Genomic DNA, 15,140 nt, shown 5'->3' on the forward strand with positions numbered 1-15,140 from the left:
GGTTTGAATCTTAACACTAGCCAGCTATGGTACTTCAGGCACTTGACCTAATCCTCAGTGTGTCTCAGTTTCCTCGTCTGTAAAACTGGGGGTAAGATGGGATGATACACAGAAAGGGTCTGTCACAGTGCCTGACGTGTAGTAAGAGTAAAGGAATCGGCCGGGCGCGGTGGCTCACGCCTGTAATCCCAGCACTTTGGGAAGCCGAGGCGGGTGGATCACCTGAGGTCAGGAGTTCGAGACCAGCCTGACCAACATGGTGAAACCCTGTCTCTATTAAAAATACACAAAATTAGCCGGGCGTGCTGGCGGGCGCCTGTAGTCCCAGCTACTCCGGAGGCTGAGGCAGGAGAATCGCTTGAATCCGGGAGGCGGAGGCTGCAGTGAGCCGAGATGACGCCACTTGCACTCCAGCCTGGGCGACAGAGGGAGACCCCGTCTCAAGAAAAAGAAATCGCTCCTCCTGATTTTGTTTACTTCCTGGATAGCACGTGGAGGAGTTGCGAACGCCGGGAGGCAGGGGTCTGGGAACCTGTGCCGCCCCGGCCCGCCGCCTACACTGAGCCTCTGTGGCGCCCCGCCCCCTCACCTATGCCGCGTGGGGCGGGGGTGCGGTCGGGGGTGTGCGGCGCGGCATGAGCCTCCTGGTATCGCCGAGGATGTGCAGGGGGTGGGGAGGTCGGGCGGGGGACTGAAACTTGGCTGAGCAGTGCACCAGCCCCTTTGTCTCCTCCGCCCCCTCTTCCCCACTTCCTGCACTGCTCGGGATCGGCGGCGCGGCGCGGACTTTGTAAACACTTCGCCCCTGCAGGGGTGGAGACTGGCTCTGTTCGGACGCCGGGGAGAGAGGTGCAATCCCCTCTTCGTGGCTGGTGGTTGCGACCACCCCAACTCCCCAAAGGCAGGCGCCAGAGGCGGCGAGAGAGAGCGCCGGCGACCCCAGTCGGTGCTCCGGGGAGCTCACCTGCCGAGGAGGTAGGCTTAGGGGCTGGAGAAACCGGGGTAGATGGGATGTCAGCTCAGGCATGTCAGACCATGCGTTGGGGATCGGCGCTGGGTGGGTCAACGGAGTCGCCGCATCATCACTTCCCAGTTGGCACCCAAAGCTTGGCTAACTTTCCGACTGAGTGAGGTGTTCTGCACGGAGTTGAAGGGCGGAGAAACCCCCAAAGGCCCTGAGCCGTCTGTATGTACAGACATCGGCACAACCCCCTCCAGCTGATCTGGAAGCCCCGTGGCTTTACCGAGCTGTTGCTCTTCTTGTGCCTCAAAGATGGGGTGGAAGGCCACTAGGAGGGCAGACCAGTGTGGATGGGGAGTCTGTGGGTGCTCTGACCAGTGCACCGGGGTGAAACTGGAGGGAGGAACCCCTCAATGGTGTCTGGTACATAGGTGATGATCTTAGGCTCCTCTGTGTTTCTTGAAGTGTCAACAAGAGGAATAACTGAATACATTGGTTGCTGTTACTAAGGGAGCATTAAGTTACTCATTTGCATTGGTTGAACACCTACTATGTGCCTGGCATTATATGGAATGCTGAGGGTGCAATGATGTTATTTATCCACAGCTAATATGGATCACAGAACAGACATAGACGTCAAGTGCACTGGCTGGGGTGACTGGGAAGGCTTTAGAGAGAAAAGGACATTTGAGTTCGGTTCAGAAGGATGAAAAGCATAGAAGTCTTTGGGGGCACTTACTCCACAGAACTGGATTGAACCCCAGCTGTGGTGTTGGACACTGGAATATAGGGGCAACCCAGAAACAATTCCTGCTCCCTTTAATCCACTGTCTAAGCATCAAGGGAATGAACAGGATGAGTCCCAGAAAAGGCAATTTTCTGGGCTGGGTCCCAAGAACCCAGGAATTCCCAGCTGGGTGCAGCTGGGAGGGTCCACCTGGGGGTGATGTGACAGTCCACACAATCCTGGGCACCCCTTCCCCATCCCTGGACTCTGAGACCGTTTCCTCTGACGAGTCCTTGCCCTTTGCCTACCACTTCATTTCTCTTTGGGATCAGACATGGATGGAGAAGTGGATCTCCCTTTGCTTCCTCACAGATTCTTCTGGCTGTTCAATTCCAGGGCTCCTTTGGGAAATGACTGACACACCAATTTATGAATTCATTCAGCACCCATTTGCTGTGGCCATACTCCATCTGCACAGGCTATTCACACAGCTGTTGGGGATGTCATGGTAATCAAATCACAGTTTCTTCCTCCTGGAACTTAATACTGAAAGCTTCTCTGATAATTCTAGCAGAGTCCTAGTCTAGTCTATGCCAGTCATTGAGATCATAACCTCCATGGTCCCAAGCATCTTCTCCTTCCGGCTTCCCCTTCCCTCTTCCCTCAAGGGCTCAGAATACTAGCTAACAGTTACATAACACTGTCAGGTAGTCTTCTAAGTGACTTAGAGATCATATCTCATTTAAACCTCCTAATATAGTCCTATGAGGTAGGCATTAGGATTCTCTCCATTTTATAGACAAGGAAACGCAGGCACTGGAGATAAGTAATCTTCCTTCAGACACAAGAAACAAATGGCAGAGCTGGGATTTAAACCCAGGTCACTTGATTTGGGAGGCTTTATTCTCTTTTTTTTTTTTTTTTTTTTGAGACGGAGTCTTGCTCTGTCGCCCAGGCTGGAGTGCAGTGGCGTGATCTCAGCTCACTGCAAGTTCCGCCTCCTGAGTTCACACCATTCTCCTGCCTCAGCCTCGCTAGTAGCTGGGACTACAGGCGTCCACCACCACGCCTGGCTAACTTTTTTGTATTTTTAGTAGAGACGGGGTTTCACCGTGTTAGCCAGGATGATCTCGATCTCCTGACCTTGTGATCCACCCGCCTTGGCCTCCCAAAGTGCTGGGATTACAGGCATGAGCCACCGCACCCAGCTGGGAGGCTTTATTCTTAACCATTAGGTTAGCCTGCCTCCTTCACTGACCACATAAAATGTGCACTTGAGCCAGGAACTTAGGAGTTTCCTAAAGGGAGTCTGTGGTCCTGTATCTTGGATGATACAGCTGTTAACTGAGCCATGGGACTGGTACTGTTTACAGTGAGCCCAGCAGGCCTGGAATAGGGTTGTGGGAACTGCACAGAGCTGGTATCCTTTCCTGATGGCTATGTGTGTGTGCACGTGCGTGCGTGCGCGTGCACACAAATGTATGAATGTTTTCCCCTGTGTAAGCCTCACTCAAAGGGAAAGGGGGAATGTGAATAAACCAGGAGGAATGAACTAAGATTATATTCAAGAAAGAACTTCTCAACTTGGACATGATGTGCCAGAATCTGGGGATGTGGGAAGCCAAGACACCTCTTTTGTTGGGAATTAAGAATAGCAGAGATGCTCACATTCTAGATGTGCATTCCAGCTTGGTAGCTGAGTAAGGAAGATGGCTAAGGAGTGGGTGCAAGCTTAAGATGCTCACACCTCTCTTTCCCACAGCTCCTGCTTCCAAAGCTGCATCCGTGTGTCCTACCCAGTCCCTCAAGACAGGCTGGGATAATGCTGGTGATGCAAGCAAGGGCACAGGACAGTTTCCATGGATTCCAGCCCCTTTTCCACCTTCTTTCTGAAACGCTTTTAAATTTCTTAGAAGGGCCTTCCCCACAGGTCTGGGGAGGCCTTGAGGTGGTCCCCGCTCTGCCTACACTTCGTGCATCTGTCTTTGAGAAAGGAGTGTGTGTTGGGGGCATGGGTATTGATGCTGGGAGTCAAGGGTGGGAACTGGGTAGAGGGTGGCTGCACTGAGAAAACGGGTAAGCAGGATGTGAACCTTAAGAATGATAAACCTTCATGCTGCTCTTCTCCCACGCATGCACCTTCCTCCCTCGCTCGCTGGTAGGGTGGGGTGCAGCGGAGCCCTTGGCACGCCCTGGCCCCCTGCCCTAGACACTGGCTTGGCTGTGGAGAACAGGTTGTACTCTTGAAAAACCACAAGAGGAAGTTTAGGGAGGGCTGGGGGTGGGGAAAGTTCTGGGGCCCCTGCCAAGTTTCCCTTTCCCTGCTGAGCAGTAGGTGTGTTTATCTTGCCCTCAAAGACATTTAAATTTTAAATCCTCAAGTTTCAAAGAGCTGTCAAGGCCTGCCCCTTTCTAGGGGTGGCAACAGACACTGCTGGAAATGGGATTGGAACAAGCTACCCATCTGCTGGCTGAGAAAGGCTAATTCCAGAAAGTCTCTTCTCCTTCTTTGGCCCCTTCACTTTTCTCTTCCCCAAAGCATTCCCTACAACCTTTAAACTCAGAGGAATGTGGCTGTAATTGCCCCTTAGGAGCTGAATGGTGTTGCAGGAGCTGTCCCTAGGTGTTTTACCTGTACTGTCTCATTTAATATTTATTCACCACAACTCTAGGTAGTAAACACCTCTATCTCCAATTTGCGGATAGGAAACTGAGGCTCAGAAAGGCAAACTTGCTCAAAGTGATTTAGCTAGTAAGTGGCAGAGCCTGTACTTGAACAAGGTTCTATCTGATTTCAAAGTCTAGGCTTTTTACTCATGAATTAACTCTCAATCTGAGCACTGACTTTCCTAATATATCAAACACTGAGACAGGGAGGCTGAAATATAAAGTGATTTTTTAAATGCTGCTGCTGGTATGGGAGAGGGATAGAATTGGAAGTGATTCCTTGGAAGTTAATGTATTTAAGAAAGGATAACCACCGGGGACGGTGGCTCATGCCTGTAATCCCAGCACTTTGGGAGGCCAAGGTGGGCGGATCACGAGGTCAGGAGTTCGAGACCAGCCTGACCAACATGGTGAAACCCCCATCTCTACTAAAAATACAAAAAAAAAAAAAAAAAACTGGGCCTGGTGGCATGTGCCTGTAATCCCAGCTACTCAGGAGGCTGAGGCACAAGAATCGCTTGAACCTGGGAGACAGAGGTTGCAGTGAACCAAGATCGCACCATTGCGCTCCAGCCTGGGTGACAGAGTGAGAATCCGTCTCAAAAAAAGAAAGAAAAGAAAGAAAGGATAGCCAAGTTAAAAAAAAAAAAAAAGATGCAGGAGGTGAGAGGTCAGGTCAAACTCTGGAAGGCTGCACCAAAAGGGAAGATTTAGGAGGGATACTGTAGCTGTATGCAAATATTTAAAAGGTTGCCCTAGCAAGCCTTGAAGTAGGGGGTTAGCAGGACTGGTGGAGGCAGATTTTCAAAAAACGTAGAACTTTCTAACACATGGGGCTTAGAGCGCTTGCTGTAAGAGGGGCCTCTGCCAGCAAGATGACCTCAAAGCCCCTTTGCCTGTAAGCCCCTGCTGTGATTTTTCCCCTGCTTTCCTCTTCTTGTCATTCTTTGCTCTCCCATACTCCCTGCGCATTGTAGTCCCTGATCGTCCACCAGGTGGGGCTGTTGCCCAGTGTGTCACCCCGGGGTGGCTGGATTGGGTGAAGAGCCTTGCCGGGTTCTGCAGGCACTGACTGGTTTCAAGGGGCCTCTGCTCCCAGCCCATCACCATCTATTTACACAGTGGGGCCCAGAGAACTGCTTTTGACCCAGCAAAGCCCCCATAAAAGGTGCTCTTCTGTCTTGTCCAGGCTCCAGCCAGAATGTGCAAGCCTCCGCCTCTGGGGCATATACCCGTTCCTGGGTCAGGGATTCCTTCCACATCTTCTCTTTCCCCTTCCTGACTGTCCTTTCCCTTTGAGAGAGAGGGCCCCATGTGTCCAGAGCAGAGGGCAAGGCCAACGGCCCTGTGAACCAGCAGGGTAACTAATGTGGCATGGCCATTTATGCTCTTCAAAGGACATACTTGTGTCATCTCCCGGAAGGGGCCTCAAGAGCCCCACCTCTCTGAAACTATTTGCACTCAGTGGCCTGACCAGTTCTCCCATCCTGGGTGAAATTCCCCAGGACAGCCGTTCCTGAGTTGAGGGCTGAGGGGTTATCTCTGGAAGGAGAGGGTTGCTGGTACCTCCATCCTTGGCCCAGATCTGCTTGCTGCCCCCTCAGACCTTTAGAGAGGCACAGAGCCACTGGGCCTCCAGGGACACAGAGACAGAGCCCAGAATGAGCAAGGACACCCTGATTTTTTTGAGACAGGGTCTTACTCTGTCACCCAGGCTAGAGTGCAGTGGCATGATCTCGGCTCACTGCAGCCTTGACTTCCCAGGCAGAGGTGATTCCCCCCATCTCAGCCTCCCAGGTAGCTGGGACCACAGGCATGGCGCCACCATGCTCAGCTAATTTTTAATTATTTTTTTGAACCGGAATCTCACTCTGTTGCCCAGGCTGGAGTGCATTGATACGATCTTGGCCCACTGCAACCTCCACCTCCCAGATTCAAGTGATTCTCCTGCTTCAGCCTCCCAAGTAGCTAGGATTACAGGCACCTGCCACCACGCCCAGCTAATTTTTTGGATCTTTTATGGGGTTTCACCATGTTGGCCAGGATGGTCTCGAATTCCCGACCTCGTGATCTGCCTGCCTCGGCCTCCCAAAGTGCTGGGATTATACGTGTGAGCCACTGCGCCCGGCATGCTCAGCTAATTTTTTGCAGAGATGGGATTTCGCCCTTTTGCCCAGGCTGGTCTTGCGCTCCTGGACCCAAGCAATCCTCCTGCCTCGGCCTCCCAAAGTGCTGAAATTACAGGCGTGGGCCACTGTGCCTGGCCAGAGACACCCATTTTGCAGGTGAGCAAACCAAGGTACTGAGAGATCTAGCAGCTTGCTTCTGTACACACAGCCCATCTGTGACTGAGCTGGAAGTCTGACTCAGCCACTTGGCTGTAACGTTTGTGCATGTAACCACTAATCTGTGCCATCTGTCATGGAGTGGTCGAGAGCGCCTGTTCTTCATAGACAAACCACCCCACTTCGAGTCCTAGCTCAGCTCCTTTCTGGCTATGTGGAAGTTTCTTTGTCTGTAAAATGGGCATAAATATAAGCCCCACCTCTCTGGGTAATTGTGAGAATTAATAATAACCAATATTAGTTGAATGCCTACTGTATGTCAAGTATCTTTTTGCATCCTCCCGGCAGACCATGAGGGAGGCATTATTATTCTGCTTTTTTTTTTTTTTTGAGACGGAGTCTCGCTCTGTCACCCAGGCTGGAGTGCTGTGGCCGGATCTCAGCTCACTGCAAGCTCCGCCTCCCGGGTTTATGCCATTCTCCTGCCTCAGCCTCCTGAGTAGCTGAGACTACAGGCGCCCACCACCTTGCCCGGCTAGTTTTTTGTATTTTTTAGTAGAGACGGGGTTTCACCATGTTAGCCAGGATGGTCTCGATCTCCTGACCTCGTGATCCGCCCGTCTCGGCCTCCCAAAGTGCTGGGATTACAGGCTTGAGCCACCGCGCCCGGCCTATTATTCTGCTTTTTATGCATAAGGAAACTGAGGCACTGGTGAGGCACAGAGACTGCAGGATTAAGACTTCCGGCCAGTCGCAGTGGCTCATTCCTGTAATCCCAGCACTTTGGGAGGCTGAGGCAGGCGGATCACCTGAAGTCAGGAGTTCGAGACCAGCCTGACCAACATGGAGAAACCTCGTCTCTACTAAAAATATAAAATTAGCCGGGTGTGGTGGCGCGTGCCTGTAACCCCAGCTACTCAGGAGGCTGAGGCAGGAGAATCGCTTGAACCCAGGAGGCAGAGGTTGCAGTGAGCTGAGATCGCGCCATTGCACTCCAGCCTGGGTAACAAGAGCAGAACTCCATCTCAAAAAAAAAAACACTTCCAAGCCTACACTTCCATAGGATTATGAGGCAGTGCACACAAAGCTCTGCTGAGTGGTGGGCAGGCCATACGTCCTTTGGGTGATAGCTGCTGTCATTATCAGCATATCACGGGCATCATCGTCTCCCAGGTGGAGGTCCTCAGGGTGGACATGGGGCCATCTAGATCCCAAGAGACAGCCCTGGTTTCTTTCCTCACCATCCCACCTATGGCTTCATGTTACCCTCTTTTCTAAAATAAAAATTGGTCCACAAGTTATGGCCTGTGGTCAGACAGTTGGACAGAATATTTGAAGCTGGGGCTGTCCCAGAAACTCCCAGTTCTGGCCCCAGCTTTTTCTGCTCCAACTCACCCTCCCTCTTTTTCTCTGTTCTCTTCCCTCTCTGCTGTTCCTCCCTGCCCCCTCCCCTGAGGTCCCTGAGTTCTGGGAAAGGAAACTGGAGCAGGGGCCTCAGACAGATGCAGACCTTGAGCTCCAACTTGGGCTCCAGCTGGAGGAGGGAGGACCAGCCAGGGGCAGGACCATGAGGCGCAGAGGGCCCCCAGTCTGCCTGTCCCTGGGAAGACATCTGTTTATTATTCGCAAAGTTTTAAACTCTGGTTTGTTAAGCTCTGTCATGCTGGGTGCTGTGGAATCCACTGGGAATAAGGCCCAGGGGAGGTTTATTCTGCTCTGGCAAGTGGCTATCACAAAGCTGTTTTTGGATTATAGAGGGGAGGAGTGCTGTTTCCTCCCGGCAGCAGGCCCCTAGAATGCAAGGCTGCCTTTTCCTTTCCAGTTCCATTGTCTTTTCTGTAAGCGGTGTCTGCTGTAGAACCACAAACTTGGAGACTCTTCAAATGTGGCATCTATTTTCATCTCAGTGAGAAAGGATCTTGGGGTTACAAGCCCTCAGATGTACTGGGTGACTGAGCGTAGGCCAGGGCATAGAACATTCTAGTTTCTCCAGGCCTTCTGTTCCTTCTTTCCAGTCAACTGGTACCTGCTGGTCCTAGGGGGAACTCCGTATTTTCTTCAAATTGACTTGACTTCTACCTCTAGGACCTGGCTGAGTTTTTCTCTCACATCCCTTGATCTCCGAGGGTACAGCCTTTTCTGGCCTGGGCCCAGCCTCTTGGGTTCTTAAAACGTTGTTTACAGTCACTGGACTTGAGCTGGGTGCCTCCCGGGTGGTCCTCAGAAGTTTTCCCTCCCCCCTGTTTCTTCTCTGCCTTTCCTCTGATACAGGTTCTAGGAGTCATTTGTGGTGCTTCTTGTGGGAATCTGTTGTGTAGCTTTGCTCTGAATCCTCATGTGTTCCCAGACACATGGCACTCAAGATGTTGGTGATGATAATAGCACATCTTTACACGACACTTCCATGTGCCAGGGGCTGCTGTAAGTGCTGCCATATCCTGTATGCCATTTATACGTAAGTCAGTTTATAATAAGTATGGATATTTATTAATCCATTTCTCAGCTATTCCTCACAAACATATCCTATGAGGGTTTTTTGTTTTTTGTTTTTTGAGATGGAGTCTTGCTCTGTCACCCAGGCTGGAGTGCAGTGGCACGATCTCGGCTCATTGCAACCTCCGCCTCCTGGGGTCAAGCAATTCTCTCCATCAGCCTCCCGAGTAGCTGGGTTTACAGGCACCCACCACCATACCCAGCTAATTTTTGTATTTTCAGTAGAGACGGGGTTTCACCATATTGGCCAGGCTGGTCTTGAACTCCTGACCTCGTAGAACCACCCGCCTCAGCTCCCAAAGTGCTGGAATTACAGGCATGAGCCACTGCGCCTGGCCAAGGTTTTTTATTTTGCAGATAAACCCTCTGAGGCATAGAGGTTAAGTATCTAGTCCAAAGTCATACAGCTGGTCATATTGAGAGCGTGGTGGCTGACATAACTCTGACCTCAGTCAGACTTTTCTTTTTTTTTGGTTTTTTTTTTTTTTTTTTTTTTTTTGAGACGGAGTCTAGCTCTGTTGCCCAGGCTGGAGTGCAATGGTGCGATCTCAGCTCACTGCAACCTCCACCTCCCAGTTTCAAGTGATTTTCCTGCCTCAGCCTCCTGAGTAGCTGGGATTACAGGCTCCTGCCACCACGCCCAGCTAATTTTTGTATTTTTAGTAGAGATAGGGTTTCATCATGTTGTCCAGGCTGGTCTTGAACTCCTGACCTCAGGTGATCCACCCGCCTCAGCCTCCCAAAGTGCTGGGATTACAGACGTGAGCCACTGTGCCCGGCTCAGACTTTTCATGCATACTGTGTATATTGCACACGTGTGTGCACATGTGTATCCACCTACCAGGGCAAGTGTGAGATTACACTGGGTTCCCTGTTGAGACATTGTCGTGTACACAGTCTCAGGACTAGTAGAGCAGAACGGTAGGCCCCTGACTGCCTGTGTGCATGACATGCAGGAATGCATGGAGGTGTGATGGTGTTGACACGAATCCCCCCAGGCAAGCCCGGAGCATCCTGGATCCCCCAGTGCCTTCTGGCCAGTGCTTTAGGATGTCCACTAAGCCAAGAAGGTGGAAAGTAAGGAGCAAGGGTGCCCCAGCCCTGCCACAGCAGGAAGGTCAGGTATCACACACGGCCCGGAAGCAGGAGTGGGTGGTGGTGAATGTGAGCTCTGCTAGGTGGGGCTGGGCCCTAACCTATCTGGGGAGCTCTGGTTGAATCAGCCCAACCACAGCCACCCCAACTGCGCAATGGTGCAAACAAGCTTTTCCTCCAGCTCCCCCTCCAACGCTCATTTTCCTTTCCTTGCTCTTGTACGAGATTCAGGCTTTGGGAGGAGTGTGGGATTAGGACAGCAGCTGAGAGCGTAAGTCTGGAAGAGGTGGTTCAGCTGGGTCCTAGTGCAGGACCTCTCACCTTGGCCTTCAAGTGACACCCGAGGCCTTCACCCAGCAATGGGTGGCAGCCCTGGCCCAGAGGGGATGCCACATACCCTGTCCAGAGGACAGGACTACATGGGTTGAGGACTCCTGGGCTCAGTCACCTGGTATATTCATCCAACATCTGTGAGTCTCAGAGGCCTCGGAACCATACGCTTGTCCATTCTTCATGGAGTGGAGCCACATTGGACGCAGTGTTGGGTTCAAAGTCAGTGTGAAAACAAGACACACATCAAAGTTACTATTAAAGTCTCTATTTTAAAGAGACTGCTCATAAAACACAGGATACATGATTTTTACGTTCTCTTCCATCTCTTAAGATTCCCCAGCATGGCCAGTTTTTGTTGGAACACAGGTTCTGGTCTTTGGTTAAGCATTATGTTGTGCTTGGGTGAAGGGATCACATCATATAAATAGTACATAGGTTTCTGTGGTTGGTTGGTGTCTCTTCTAGTAGATATAATTGAATTTATGGCTGTTAAATATGCACATTTAGGAATTCAGTATGCATACTTTTATGGTCTAGCTGGGCCTCAAGAAAGGTTTCAACTACAGTGCTGTGGAATCTGGAGAAAGGAGTGGTTGCTTTTGCATGGGTTTACCAGGATTTCTTCTCAAAGGTGCCATTTGAGGAGATAAAAGAGGAATGGATTAGATGAGAAATTATTCCAGAGCAGTTTTAAATGGTGGTTGCTTTTGGATCTTTTTACTCTTCTGAATGTTCTGAGTTTTTTACTGAAGGCCATATTATAATTTTTTATGTTATTTCTATGTCAATTGTTAGACATTTCTTATTCTTTTTCTATAGTATTAGTGATTATTTCTTATTTCTAAAAGAACTAGTGGTTATTTCTATAATCACTATTATTTATAGAACAATAATTACTTTTGATATGACCACTTCTTGCATTTTTTTTTTTTTTTTTTTTTTTAAAGTTGAGATAGGGTCTCACTCCATCACCCAGGCTAGAGTGTAGTGGCACAATCTCAACTCACTGCAGCTCCTGCCTTCTGGGCTCAAGCAGTTCTCCTACCTCAGCCTCCCAAGTATCTGGGACCACAGGCACAAGCCACCATGCCCAGCTAATTTTTTGTATTTTTGGTAGAGATAGGGTTTTGCCATGTTGCACAGGCTGGTCTTGAACTCCTGGGCTCAAGCGATCTGCACATCTCGACCACCCAAAGTGCTGGGATTAGAGATGTGAGCCACTGTACCCTCCCTCATATAGTTAAAAAAATCCAGGAACACAGTGGAACTGAGAGGTAAAAATGTGAATGAGAGTAAAGAATACCAAGAACTGGATAACCAGCCTTGGAATTGGGCATTTTAGAGACTGACATATTAGGTCTACTGCAGCAATTTTTAAGCTTTCTGATCTCAGGACCACTTTACATTCTGAAAAAATTTTGAGGATCCCAAAGAATTTTTTTTTTTTCTTTGAGATGCAGTCTTACTCTGTTGCCCAGGGTGGAGTGCAATAGTGTGATCTTGGCTCACTGCAACTTCTGCCTCCTGGGTTCAAGCGATTCTCGTGCCTCAGCCTCCTGAGTAGCTGGGATTACAGGCATGTGTGGCCATGCCCAGCTAATTTTGTATTTTTATTAGAGACAGGGTTTCACCATTTTGGTCAGGCTGGTCTTGAACTTCTGACCTCATGATCTGCCCACCTCGGCCTCCCAAAGTGCTGTGATTACAGGTGCGTGCCATCACACCTGGCTAATTTTTGTATTTTTATTAGAGACGGGGTTTCACCATGTTGGTCAGGCTGGTCTCGAACTCCTGACCTCATGATCCGCCTGCCTCAGCCTCCCAAAGTGCTGGGATTACAGGTGTGAGCCACCACGCCTGGCCAGGACTTTTGTTTTTTAGGTTATACCTATTAATAGGTGCACCTAACATGGCATTCCCTGGAATAAATAATATAAGCTTTTGACTTCTCCCTCCCTATACCTGTTGATATTTTGTTTCTAATAAAAAATTTGATATGAGAAATTTTAAATATTAATTTATTTAAAGTAACAATAAGAAACTCATTGCATGTTAACATAAGCATTGTATGTTTTTTTTGGCCGGGCACAGTGGCTCACACCTGTAATCCCAGCACTTTGGGAGGCCGAGGCATATGGATAACTTGAGGTCAGGAGTTCAAGACTAGCCTGGCCAACATGGTGAAACCACATCTCTACTAAAAATACAAGAATTAGCTGGGCGTGGTGGCATACACCTATAATCCCAACTACTCGGGAGGCGGAGGCAGGAGAATCGCTTGAACCTGGGAGGCAGAGGTTGCAGAGAGCCAACATTGGACCACTGCACTCCAGCCTGGGTGACAGAGCAAGATTCTGTCTCAAAAATAAATAAATAAATAATAATAAATTTTAGGCCAGGCCTGATAGCTCACGCCTGTAATCTCAGCACTTTGGGAGGCCGAGGTGGGTGGGTCACAAAGTCAGGAGTTCAAGACCAGCCTGGCTAACATGGTGAAACCCCGTCTCTACTAAAACTACAAAAATTAGCCAGGCGTGGTGGCAGGTGTCTGTAATCCCAGCTACTTGGGAGGCTGAGGCAGGAGAACTGCTTGAACCCGGGAGGTAGAGGTTGCGGTGAGCCGAGATCATGCCACTGCACTCCAGCCTGGGAGACAGAGTGAGACTCCGGCTCAAAAAAAAAAAAAAAAAAAGAAAAGAAACTAGGGTGATGCCAGTAGCAATGGAAACAAGGGGGTGATCTGGGAAACTATTTTGAAAGTAGAAGCAATGGAAATTAGTAATTATTTGGTAGGAAGATCTGAAGAGTCCTCTGCCCTTCCCCTGTGAGGCACCATGCATGCTTCCGCAATGGAGTAGGTTGCCCTGCGCTGTAGTTTGCCACTTGCATTCCTTCTCTCCTAATAGGCCCTGTGCTCCAGGACGTGCATGGATGAGAGGAATCAGGGACTACCCTTGAACTTTCAGCCTGGATGACTGGCAGAATATTGGTTGCATTAACAAGTTTTAAAACCAGGAGGAAAAGATGGCCATTACCATTAAGTATCATTAACTGAAGAATAGGGAAAGGTGTCAGGCTATGAATGGGGGGAAATAATGGGTGGACGTTGAAGTATAGCACTCTTGGCAAGGAGGTATATTTTTCTAGGTACTAAAGATTTGAGGAGAAATATAAAAAACATCTGGGAAGCATTGCTCTGTTCTTTATTCTCAAGTAACTTAAATTCAGTTAGGGCAACGTTTTTCAAAACTAGAAAAAAAAATTTGTTCAAGAGACAGAGTTGGCCAGGCGCAGTGGCTCATGCTGGTAATCCCAACACTTTGGGAGGATGATGTGGCCGAATCACTAGGTGAAACCCCATCTCTACTAAAATACACACATAAATAGCTGGGCGTGGTGGCACCAGCCTGTAGCCCCAGCTACTTGGGAGGCTGAGGCAGGGGAATCACTTGAACCCGGGAGGCGGAGGTTGCAGTGAGTCGAGATCACACCACTGCACTCCAGCCTGGCGACAGAGCAAGACTCCATCTCAAAAAAAAAAAAAAGAGAGAGAGAGACAGGGTCGGCTGGGCACGGTGGCTCATGCCTGTAATCCCAGCACTTTGGAAGGCCAAGGCGGGTGGATCACCTGAGGTCAGGAATTACAAGGCGGGCACCTGTAATTCCAGGTACTAGGGAGGCTGAGGGAGGAGAATTGCTTGAACCCAGGAGGCAGAGGTTGCAGTGAGCTGAAATCGCACCACTGTACTCTAGCTTGGGCAACAAGAGCGAGGATGCATCTCAAAAAAAAAAAAAAAAAAAAAAAGAAAGACAGGGTCTTGCTCTACAGTCCAGACTGGGGTGCAGTGGTGCAATCATAGCTTACCACAGCCTTGGGCTCAAATGATCCTCCCACCTTAGCCTCCCTAGTAACTAAGACTACAGGTGCATACTGCCATACTTGGATAATTTAAAAATTTTTTTGGTAGCAACAGTGTCTCTGCTATGTTGCCCAGGCTAGTCTCAAAATCCTGACCTCAAGTGATCCTCTAGCCTTGGTCTCCCAAAGTGCTGGGATTATAGGCATGAACCACCACACCCAGCCTAGAAATGTTTTAAATTTTTGTTTTTTTTGAGGTGGAATTTCGCTCTTGTTGCCCAGACTGGAGTGCAATGGCGTGATCTCGGCTCACCCCGCAACCTCCACCTCCTGGGTTCAAGTGATTCTCTTGCCTCAGTCTCCCAAGTAGCTGGGATTACAGTATGCGCCACCATGCCCAGCTAATTATTTTGTATTTTTAGTAGAGACAGGATTTTTCTATGTTGGTCAGGCTGGTCTCAACCTCCTGATCTCAGGTGATCCACCCGCGTCAGCCTCCCAAAGTGCTGGGATTACAGGTGTTAGCCACCGCACCTAGCTGAAATGTTTTAATTTTAGCCCATTTTATACACATGCATACAAACACATATCTATATTGTGTGTGTGTGTGTGTGTGTATGTGTGTATATATATATATATATATATATATATATATATATATATATATTTTTTTTTTTTTTTTGAGATGGAGTCTCACTCTGTCACCCAGGCTGGAATGCA

General features: G+C 49.4%; 1 protein-coding gene across 2 annotated transcripts in view; it reads left to right on the forward strand.

Moving 5' to 3' along the window:
- Positions 1 to 480: 480 nt before the first annotated feature.
- CCND3 (cyclin D3) overlaps positions 481 to 15,140 on the forward strand; it is a 119,313-nt gene continuing 104,653 nt past the window's right edge. For both annotated transcript variants that reach the window (XM_023212796.2, XM_023212797.2), the window contains exon 1: positions 481 to 975. The gene's annotated coding sequence lies outside the window, so the exon portion shown is untranslated. The remainder of the gene's footprint in view (positions 976 to 15,140) is intronic.

This window comes from Piliocolobus tephrosceles, chromosome 5 (assembly GCF_002776525.5).
Source record: "Piliocolobus tephrosceles isolate RC106 chromosome 5, ASM277652v3, whole genome shotgun sequence".
NCBI lineage: Eukaryota > Metazoa > Chordata > Mammalia > Primates > Cercopithecidae > Piliocolobus > Piliocolobus tephrosceles.